The sequence below is a fragment of the Aedes aegypti genome, chromosome 3 (assembly GCF_002204515.2).
Source record: "Aedes aegypti strain LVP_AGWG chromosome 3, AaegL5.0 Primary Assembly, whole genome shotgun sequence".
Lineage (NCBI taxonomy): Eukaryota > Metazoa > Arthropoda > Insecta > Diptera > Culicidae > Aedes > Aedes aegypti.
Genome location: NC_035109.1, coordinates 406,447,195 through 406,458,628, shown reverse-complemented (window position 1 = coordinate 406,458,628; position 11,434 = coordinate 406,447,195).

The following is an 11,434-nucleotide window of genomic DNA, read 5'->3' as shown; positions in this document are numbered from 1 at the left end:
GTTTTGCTTTGAACCAACTGTTTTTTCAGATTTAGAACGTTTAATTTCCGGATTTACAAAACGACGAAAATAAGATACTCCACACGGGAAAAAAATCTGTGGTAAAAATAACTATCTTAGCTGACTACGCCCATTCTTAAAACTACCATGGAAATTCAGTCCAATTTACTATGTTAACGGTACACCCCACCGCATTACTGGTACATTTGACAGAACTAATTTACAACAATCTGATTCCAACTACAGACATGGTAAAATCAAGCGCATTTCTGGTCTGCTGAAAATTGCCGGTGCGAGCGCTTAAGTTAACCCCCTAAAATGGTTGTTTTTACCGCACAATTTTTTTGCGTGCACTTTCGCAACCTAACCACTACCACAGACAAACAGACGTTACACTTAGAACAAATCCCGATCAAAATCATAGTCACAATGACATGTACGCCCAATGCTAAAATCGGTGTGTTTGGCCGATGGACCAACAGATGGCGGTAGTGTGTAAACGTCAAACGCGAACAAAAACGATGCGAGCGCTGCGGGTGGTGTATTGGCCCCCTACCATATATTTGAATCGGCCGTTAAAAAGGTGGTCGATGGAGATCGGTGAGAATGTGACGTCTGTTTGTCTGTGCCACTACTTTCGCCGCTCCGTTGTATGGGAGACAAAGTGACTTAACCACGAATCAAAACAAAACACTACTTGATTCGATTTTACACTGGTACAAAAACGTCGCACAATGGGGCAGATCGCTGTTTTCGACGGCCAAAACCTCTAGTACTCAAGATATGCACCCTAGAGGTTTAGTGTCTTCGACAAAGTGTTTTCGAATAACTTGTACTATACAGTGAAACCTCCATGAGTCGATATTTAAGGGACCATCGACTCATGGAAATATTGAGTCATAGAACAGCTATTCTTTGGAAAGCTGTTTGAAGGGACCATCGTAGTAACCATGATTTTATGTTTTTAGTATGGTTCCATGAGTCGATATCGAGCAATGGAACATCGACTCATGGAGGGATGACTGTATTTTGACACATTCAGATTTGATCTAGATAAGTGAAAACTGATCTAGAAAATATATTAAAACATATTTTATCATCAAGTATTAGAAGTTTAACTATAACAAAGTAAATTTACATCATTCACTAGCAAAATTTTCAGATTTAATTATGTTTTTGGTAAAAACAGTCTAAAAATAGTGTTTTACAAAATCCAGGATAACTCATGAAGCGGCAGATGGCGGCAGCACATTTTTTGTAAACGACTAGCCAAGAACATAATTTTTAAACCACCACAACAAAAAAGCCCCACGTGGCCCCACTTTTCTTTCTTCGGGATAATGAAACTTATGTTCTTGACTACTACCCATAACTGCATATTTGTAACATTCGACAAAAGTAGGCATTGAGTAAATGGCATACCAAGTGTGCATTTTATGGCAATATGGGAGGAAACTAAAATTTCTAAAAATTACCAGGAACTCAAAAGTGTTTATTTGAGGCTGAAATTTTGTACAACTCATATCGCATACTAGGTGAATTGTCAGAAAATAATTCTGAAAGAAATTTCATTGCTATCACATTACGAGGGTCATTTATAATCTTAATGTGACTGTTATGTGGATATAATTACCAATGTGACAAAACAACTTGGTATTTTTTTCGAATTTTCTAGAACAATCTCACAGATTTCAGTAAGTTGATCGAAAGTACCGTAAATTCGGGTGAAATTGATCAGTAGGGTGAAATTGATCACCGTGTCACTCGATTTAATTTCTTCCTAATGGAACACAAATATCAATGTAACCTGCAGTGAATGAACGTTGTTTGTCTTAACTATTGTTGAATTGTGTGTTGCTAAGTGTTTTGCGTTAAAGAATGTTTATTTCTATGAAAATAATGTAAAATTCCAATATCATGTGCGGTGAAATATTGACGAACATCCATATACTTCTAGTTCTAAACAAGGATTTGAACATGGTATAAACCTGAAAGTTTGTGAGGATGCTTGAGATATATATCCAAACCAGATTTCATAACCAAAACTCGTACCAATTTGGTCATTCGGTGGAAATAATTGAATTTCTGTTAGATATCGAGATATTCCTTAGGAAATTGCATACATTTGTTGGAATAGAGGTAGTGTCACACCTCAGGTAGAAGAATCGTCGGTTGAGAAGCATGCGTCGTCGTAGGTAAAAGTGTGGAAGATTTGTTGTGAGGTATAATATTTGTGTAGGATGTTGAATTGTAAAAATAGATACCTGGTTTGAATAAAGAGAGTTGCAGCTGCTGATTGAGGTATCAGTCAGTTAGCTGCCCAGTTGAAGGAAACATCTACTGTATTGTATTTCTTTATGATTTGCAATCGGATGTGGACGGGCTAGCCTCGCTAGGATCTGCGTTTCAACATTATAGAAAACGGACAAGAAAAACCGTGAAAAATGATCAATTTCACCCGAAATTACGGTATTTATCATTTGATGACTCTCCATGGTATTAACTCCATTTTGTCAAAAATGTCGAATGTGACTGTTTTGCAGTTATGGGCAGACTAGTCGTATACAAAAAATGTGCTGCCGCCATCTGCCGCTTCATGAGTTATCCTGGATTTTGTAAAAAACTATTTTTTGACTGTTTTTACCAAAAACATAATTAAATCTGAAAAATTTGCTAGTAAATGATGTAAATTTACTTTGTTATAGATAAGCTTCTGATACTTGATGACAAAATATTTTTTAACATTTTTTTGTATAAAAAAATTATCAAAATCGATTTTTTGACTGTTTTTACTAAATTGGGTCCTAAAATGTTTAATGAATTCTTGTTTTAATTTAATAATACGAAAGAACATATTCTTGCAACTACTTTAGCATTTTTTCTAACTCAAATAACGGCTATAACATTTTTAAACTTCAATTTTAAAAATGATTTCAAATATGAACCTTGACACTTGTGATCATGTTTGACATTCACAGTTTCGACAAAAATGCCACAGGGCATACCGGGTACCCCCGTTGGTTTGACTACATTTAATCTGAACACTTTTTAATCTATACCCCGCTAATTTGCACATCGTTCAGATTAAAAATGGTTCAAACCTGAGAGAGACTCGCGAAGAGGAAAAATATCAACGTCATATGCAGCCCAGATTCCCCTCTCACGAAACGTCAAATGCAGCCCACCGTTTTTATGGCTGAAAAAGTGAAAAGTATTGTGTTCAAATTAAACTGTTATTAAAAACCTCAGTCAGCGGAGCAGTTTTTTCCAAAGTTGCTGATAAATCTAAGCAGAAGATTAATTATTTCTAATGTCTGCTACGTTTGCTGGCATGAAATTTCACTCAAATGGCTATTTATGATTCGATGTGATGCAAACCTAATCATTTTTTGCTGAGAGGTTCATGTGAGGATTTGAACAGCATGCGCATAATTGGTATGCACAAAGTGGAATAAAAAAAAAACTCAGCAATCACAGAAAAAGAAGACCGTCTTCGCGAGTCTCGTCTCAGGTTCAAACGTCATTTAGCTAATGGAACGGAGTAAAGTGAAACGGAACGCTGTGGAATGAAACTCAAAATCAAAACAAAACAGTGAAAGAGGTTACCAGGAAAACGTTTGTAGGGTGACTAGATCGAGAGGGATTCGCGATAAGGGCCTATCTAACAAATCAATAACAATGAGAAAATTATCAATGAAATTCTCATGTGCAATTTTTAATCCCAATTGAAGAAAATATACTCAAACTTTAACCTTTTCACTTTAATACACATTTTATAAACCTAGTTTTAAAATCCTCATCAATACCACACACATCTCCTACAATTTCCCTAGCTATTTCGTACTAAAAAAATATTATAAGGTTTCGCCTTAAACGCACTCAAGAACTCCAGCATCGCCCAATGTTATGAGCCTGTAATCGATATTATTTTCAGTGTCGCCTATTACTTTTGCGCCGTGTTTACATTCTGGTTTCAATTAAGCCCGCCATGTACACACTTAGAAAATATCACCGACTCCGGTAATTTTTTCTTACAGAAATACAGCGGCATCACCAACAACTTGTACCTGCGCTTTTGCGTCATGGGTGGTTATGTTCGTTAATGTGACGATTCTATCCGGAACCGTAATTGGGCAGTTGGATACTACAACGGAAATATTTTATTAGCGACCCTAAAAATAGGTTTTTTTTAGAGAATCCCTCAGCTCATACTTACGGGAAAGAAGTTCCAGGCGCTCATCCTGCTGTTGTAGTTTTATTTTTTTTTCCAAAAAAACAGTGTCCATGACCACAACACAGAATATTAAACGGTATTGGGTTTTGACGAGCACATCAAAACAAATATGGCGGCCTCAAAAATATCAAATCACAATTTGTTCGGTAAAGCATTGTGGCACTATGAATTGAAGTACGGTAAAAAATTACAGTCTACCGTGAATCCAAACGATTTACATTTTTTTCGGTAAATAAAACGACGATTTCGGTAAAATTGGAAGAACATTGTTTTGATTTTCTTATATATTCAAGGGTGTGTTCGGTAAATCTCGTTTGTAATACCGAAACTTCAGTTAAATATTTATTTACAGTACGTATCCGGTAAAAAAAATTACCGAACAACGAGAAAAAACCTAAGTGTGTACGCCTTGTTTATTTTTTGTTTGCAGTGTCGCCGTTTACTCTCGCCGTGTTTTGATTTCGATTTCAGATGCGCCCATCACTTTGATAAACAAAAACACAGGCGCAATCAATAAAGTGTGTGGTTTGGCATGAGGTGAAGTTTCGTCTTCTACAAATTTGCGGTTTTTGAATACAGCGGGGATTCGCTGGTTGGGACACGACTGCCTTCCATCTAACGAATCCGACCCGTTAGTTGGAACGACTGACAGCTGGTGAAAATGCTCCAGACTCACGCAGCTGGAGAGCGATTCGTCACGATTCGCACATATACATGCACATTTGTTCTATTTAGGGAGACTTCAATGCAACGGTGCTCAGACGTCAAAGTCAGTTTGACATCTACTCTTGAACTTCCAGTGGTTTTTAGTTGGAATATTTTCCAACCAGCGAACATTCAACCATCGAGTCATTCCATGTAGCGGAGTTCCAACAAGCGAATCCCCACTGTAGTTTCTATTATTTTCAACAAAAATATTGAGGATTTTGCCCTCCAATAGACTCACACCTAAATAATTTTGTCCCACCATAATATTCTCCCACCATGTTTGCCATATATTGGATGGCGTCGTAGCTAACAAAACCAACAAGTAACGCACATGTAACGCATTATGTTGGATTGTACATTGAATGCAAGTTGCGTGCTTCTATGAAAGTGCCATATAAACTGACGTGTGAGTATTTATTTTTCCTCGTTGAAGATGTGCACGATAATCTATTCCTCAACTAAACGAACAATAATTATGACAAAATGATAAGCCGTTTCATACAGTTACTTTCGACGTATTTCTACCAGTGTAAAATCGGCTCAAGTAGTGTTTTGTTTTGATTCGTGGTTAAGTCACTTTGTCTCTCTATACAGCGAGGCGGCGAAAGTAGCGGTTAGGTTGCGAAAGTTGAAAATCTTACTTTCATCGTTTTGTAAATCCGGAAATTAAACGTTCTAAAAGTGAAAAATCTAGTTGGGTAGGAGCGGAACATGTGGAATTTCGCCTGCGAAACACGTAGGATCAATAAAGTAAGTTTATTCACTTTTTTAACTTGAGACTATTTGAATAAGTTTGCGAGAAATGAATTCCTGTAGAAATCTTTGAAAAAACATCGGAAAGAAACATTAAAAGAAGTCTCTTCCTGTTTTCAAGACACCTAGTTGCTACCAGCCCTGCGGTTCAAACTGCGAGTCCAATAATAGGGTATCCGTCCTATTATGGAGGATCTATGTAAACCAAATCGTATTTAGTAATGTGAAGTGTTGAAACTATCCTTTATCTGGAGTCCCCACAAACAACCATTCATTTAACAAACATCATTATATCAGTTTAATTCAGCATAATGTTTAACAACATTTTAATTATTTTCATGCGCACACAAATTTGGAGAAACTTTAAAGTATGTCATTAAACAACAAATTTATAAGTAGATGAAAACCGAATTTAGTACTATACCATTTAAATCCACTAGAGTACACGGCATTAAAGACGGCCTTACAGTTGAGATCGAAATACGCGTATCTGTCAAAGGATACAAATTCTACTCAACGATTTAATAACTAATGAACAAATATTTCTACTTAAGAATAGTTTTATAAGCATAAAAATTTTCCCTTCGCCTTTGTGGTCCATGATATTGGCATTTTTTAATAGTTGAAAATCCCTAGTTAGATAATTCATCTTGAAATTTGTTTGCATATTTAAAAACATTATTCAATAAACGCCTATAAATACTTTGAATTCATCTTATGTCCATTATTTATTATGTGTTGAAAGGCTAGTCCGTTGCAGTGCTGAATATGATTAATAAATAATTGATATAATAAATGATATATTAAAGCAATTATAATATCCATTGAAATTGGTAACCGTTATTAATCACGAATCATTCTACTAAATCAACAATCCAACATATCCACCATCGTGCATTCAACTGAAGACATCCATCACATTAATGACGATGGTCATGCTTAAATTGTGGACTTTGGCTGTCTACTCGATATCCCTTGGCTATCATATCTTTACAACTTCCAACAATCACAGGAAGCGGACAAACAACTGCCAAGCAGACAACCGTTTCCAAGGTTACTACGATCTCCCCCGTACAAACGCATGATAACACGCATAAGCATACTGAACCACCTTAGCAGGCGTAGACTCGATACTCTCCGCAACTTCCCAATCCACTTAGGGACAAACGAATTCTATCACGCAGCAACGAGTGTCGTCATTCAGGCACGGGATTCAGACAGATAGAAAATGGTGTCGTTCAACCGAACAAAAGGACAAACAATCTATCACCTAGCTCGTCGCAGTTTCTCCAATAGCCGAAATTCATAAATTTTGTAAACGCATAACCTCGAGCGAGCGAGCGTATCTTTGGCAGATCTGAGATGATCAATAAATCAATCATCTAGGCGTTGTCCGGAGATAAACCTTCGTCCACTCCCACACATAGGCAGTGCCAGCTCCTCCTATCTGTTAGGGGAAGTGGGGGTAGAGGGGACGTTTTAAGACCAGCGATAGCTCAGTGATTCGCTTCGCAGAAACTGAAATTTTGAACACTTGCACATTGTTGCTTAACATACTAGCTGTCTATATCTACTTAATTTTCTACACAGTTAGCTCTCCCTTACTCGATATCACATTAGAAAACCTTAGTAAAAATGAGTTTTCATTACTAACTTGAAGGACCCTTGGAACGCAGTTGCACTGATTTTGTGTTCTGTAACTCGATACCTCCTTAACTACATTTAATATCGAGTTATGGAGTGTTGACTGTATTGGGCCTTTAGCGAATGTTTAGAATTCTGAGATAATTTGGATATCCTTTCGAGCATAATTTTCCCCCGTTTGACTGAACGATTATCACAGTCTCATTTGTTGCGCACAAATCTGACAATTGCGCAGAGCAAGGACCGTTTAATTATGGTGACTAATCGGTCAACTGTCAAAAATCTGAAACGACCTATCTTATGACAGACCATGATTGCATACGTTTGCACTGCGAAATCTTGTGCGAGATTCGACTATGATAATAGGAAATTTTTGCGTTCAATAAAAAGCTCGCTTGATTACATAACATCAACAGTTACGAAACTATTCCAGGCCGATTTTTTCAGGTTAACTTTTGTGTCCATGAGTACCGGGTACCCCCGTCGGTTTGACCACATTTAATCTGAACACTTTTTAATTTGTACCCCGCTAATTTGTGGAACGGAACGCAGGATCAAAACAAAACAGTGAAAGAGGTGACCGGAAACACGTTTCTAGGGTGACTAGATCTTTAAATTAAAAATGAACCCCGATGGTTTGCATGAGGTATCGTTCAAATTAACGGGGGTATACGGTACTCTCGTGGAGCAGGGGCAACGCGCCCTATTTAGAGATCAGGGAGTCGTGAGTTCGATTTTTGTTTTTTTTAATATTTAAATGGTAAAATGTTTTCTATGGTTTAATATGATTTGCAATGAATTGAAACATGTCAAGCTTTAGTTGCCATGAAAAATAATATGATAAATCAAAGTCAAATGGTTGAACCGATGATTGCGCACTCTACCCCGCCATCTCTATTTTACCCCCACCACCCCTACAATGCGATTCTTTTGCTCAAAATAAGTCTTATATACCTGTAGTCCGAGTGCCTTCTTCATTGGAGACGTGTGACAATTATTGATTTATGGTCCTGGTGATCCTCGCGTGCTCAAACCAGGTGACTTTATCAGGGCAAACTCTTTGGCATCAGCACATGCTATCGAAAGTTTATGGATATAGCAACCAGCACTATATCTGTCGAGAGTATAGTTTCCGCCGGTGGTCAATATTTGTCCAGGCGTCGTAAAACCTTCTCCGGAATCGCCGACTGGCGGTGCAGTTTGGGAAACTTTTATACATTCTTCGGGGGTTGTAAATATCTCTAGTGTCTGCCGATAAGTGTTATACAGGCCCAGGCCAGACTGCAAGAAAAGGTTGTCTTCCTATTGATAAGAAAAAAGTCCTTGTCATTATTTGCATCGCATCTCCCCATTGACGCGCGAGTGCAACTTAGTAGGCGACGTTGGTCAATTTTCACGTGACAGTCACTCTTGTGGGCACGACCCGAGGATATGGGCACGGCATGCTTTGTTTTGTGGGGTTGTAACATTGTCGGCGCGTACCGAAGCGCTTTTTAGATAACGCCGAGGATGGAAAACCGAAGCAGGCGAGCACTTGAAGGCGCGAGATAAAACGAGACACAAGATGTACTTTTTGGGTTTGTTCAAAGTTGTATTATCATCGTCGTTAAGGTATTGACGGCATTGTCAATTGGACTCATGGTGTCATATACTTTGAAACGTGAATAGAGCGAGGGATTTGCAATGTGTCGCATTTTCGTGTTTACAGTTTCAAATAATCGTGTCCGTTATTTGGCGACGATAGATAGGGTGTTTTGCATGTCTGGATGATTCAGCCTCAATTTCAAAAGTTTTCGGCTAGTTGCGCTAGAAATGTGAACATTTGTGCCTAGTTATAGAACACGTGGAATTTAGGTTTATCCTAATTAACAAAAAAGTCTCGGAAACCTCCAGACAAGCTACATTTATTCATTCTCAGTATTGAAGGAATTTCTAAACAAATTTTCAGCTCGATTGGTGAAATGTTTTTACTAGGAAACATAGATTTTGGTATTTTTAAATTTTAGACTTCTAGTTAATAAACCAAATCCGGCGGAGTGATGACCGTAATGATGTTTTAAAAGCCATTTCAGACAAATGATAATATCGTTCATTTTGCGTGGTTATACTAAGAATCAGTTACTCTTCTAAAACGTAGAAAATTAGTAGGTACCAAGTCCCATCTGTGGCCCATATGCTGCCTGTACTATTATCGCCAGTTATCAATTGCTGTCGGTTAGCAACAGGTCTGGTTGCAGGATTTACTTTAAACATAAACTTGTTGAATGATTCCCGGCAGGCTTGATTCCAGTTCCAGCTGGATATAACTGGATCCAGTTTCCTCTGAGTTAGATATGTTGGAGTAGAGTACATTAGCGCCCAGATAGCCGTAGCGGTATACGCGCAGCTATTCAGCAAGACCAAGCTGAGGGCCGTGGGTTCGAATCCCACCGGCCGAGGATCTTTTAGGGTTGGAAATTTTCTCGACTTCCCAGGGCATAGAGTATCTTCGTACCTGCCACACTATATACGCATGCAAAAATGGTCATTGGCATAGTAAGCTCTCAGTTAATAACTGTGGAAGTGCTCATAAGAACACTAAGCTGAGAAGCAGGCTCTGTCCCAGTGGGGACGTAACGCCAGAAAGAAGAAGAACATTAGCGCCGATTAGACATCGGAATCATAAAGTAGTGTAGTGTAGTAGTTTATTGCACCCAAAAATTTAACGAATGGTTTGAGAACATTATAAGGCGCTATCTTATTGATAAATGCTTTTATCACACACAATCAGACTTAACACTTATAACTAATTCCATTAAAATCTATTGCTCAGCTTACACCATTATCATTTGGTGAGCATGTTGCACGAAACACTGTTTTGTGTAACAAGACCTGATGATGGCGGTAGTGTGAATCGTCATAAACGAAGAAAAACGATGTGATCTATATTGATACATATATACAGTTAACTCTCCCTTACTCGATATTCCGAAACTTGATATCGAGTTAGAGAACCATAGTAAAAGTTGGTTTTCATCTGAGGGAGAGGAGACAGCTCACTGACAACTGGCTTGTTTTCTTGGCTTCTTTGATTTCTTCTTCGCAAGTTTGGGTTTTGCACAATGTTGCGGAGAGCACAAACTGGGTCAAAATCATTTTCACATCCTATTTGTTATCGAAAAGATCATAAAATTGAAAAAATTCAATAGCAATTTGAGTCCAATCGACAATATTCAAATATTCAATAATTTTATATGCGAGAGCACAGGAAAACAACCTGAATTTTCAATCACATCCAGTTTTAGTTTGTCCAAATTTTGACGGTTTTTCATGCTCTGCCCTTCGAATGTGCGGTTTTCCAGTGACAGTTGATGACAGGTTCCCTTGACTTTTGGGAGCTTGCAATCTAAGCCAGCTGTCTCCTCTCTCTCAGGTTTTCATGGCTACCTCGATGGTCCCTTGGATCGTAGTTGCATTGGTTTTGTGTTCTGTAACTCGATACCTCCCTAACTCGATGGTCCCTTCAATATCGAGTAAGGGAGAGTTAACTGTAATAAAATAATAATCTCTGATAAATATATAATAAATATTATATAGTCAACTCTCCCTTACTCGATATTCCGTATCTCGAGTAAAAGTTGGTTTTCATGGCTAACATGATGGTCCCTTGGATCGCAGATGTACTGGCTTTGTGTTCTATAACTCAATATCTCCCCAATTCGATGATCCCTTCAATAACGAGTTATGGACAGTTAACTGTATTGAGATGTTCGGTAATCCAATCCTCATGGTTATTAAATTAATAGGGTCCTAAAGCCCTGTCCCTATTTTAGTGCCAAACGCTTAAGTTTAGGCCAATAACACATGTTTACTCAATTTTCTAATGTTTTCCGTTGGTTTGAGCCCAAAAAACATTTTTTTAAATTTTGTCACACCCCTTGGCTTAAACTCAAATTTTGGGTGTATTTTGTTTTCCGTGTCCCTTCCGAAATGTCAGATAGAAACAACCCCAGTGGTCGAACTAAAACCCCTGTGGTGTTTTTGTCGACTAAGCGAACGTCAAACATGATCTTAAGTGTCAAGGTTCATTTATGGACCCAATTTTTAAATTAAAGT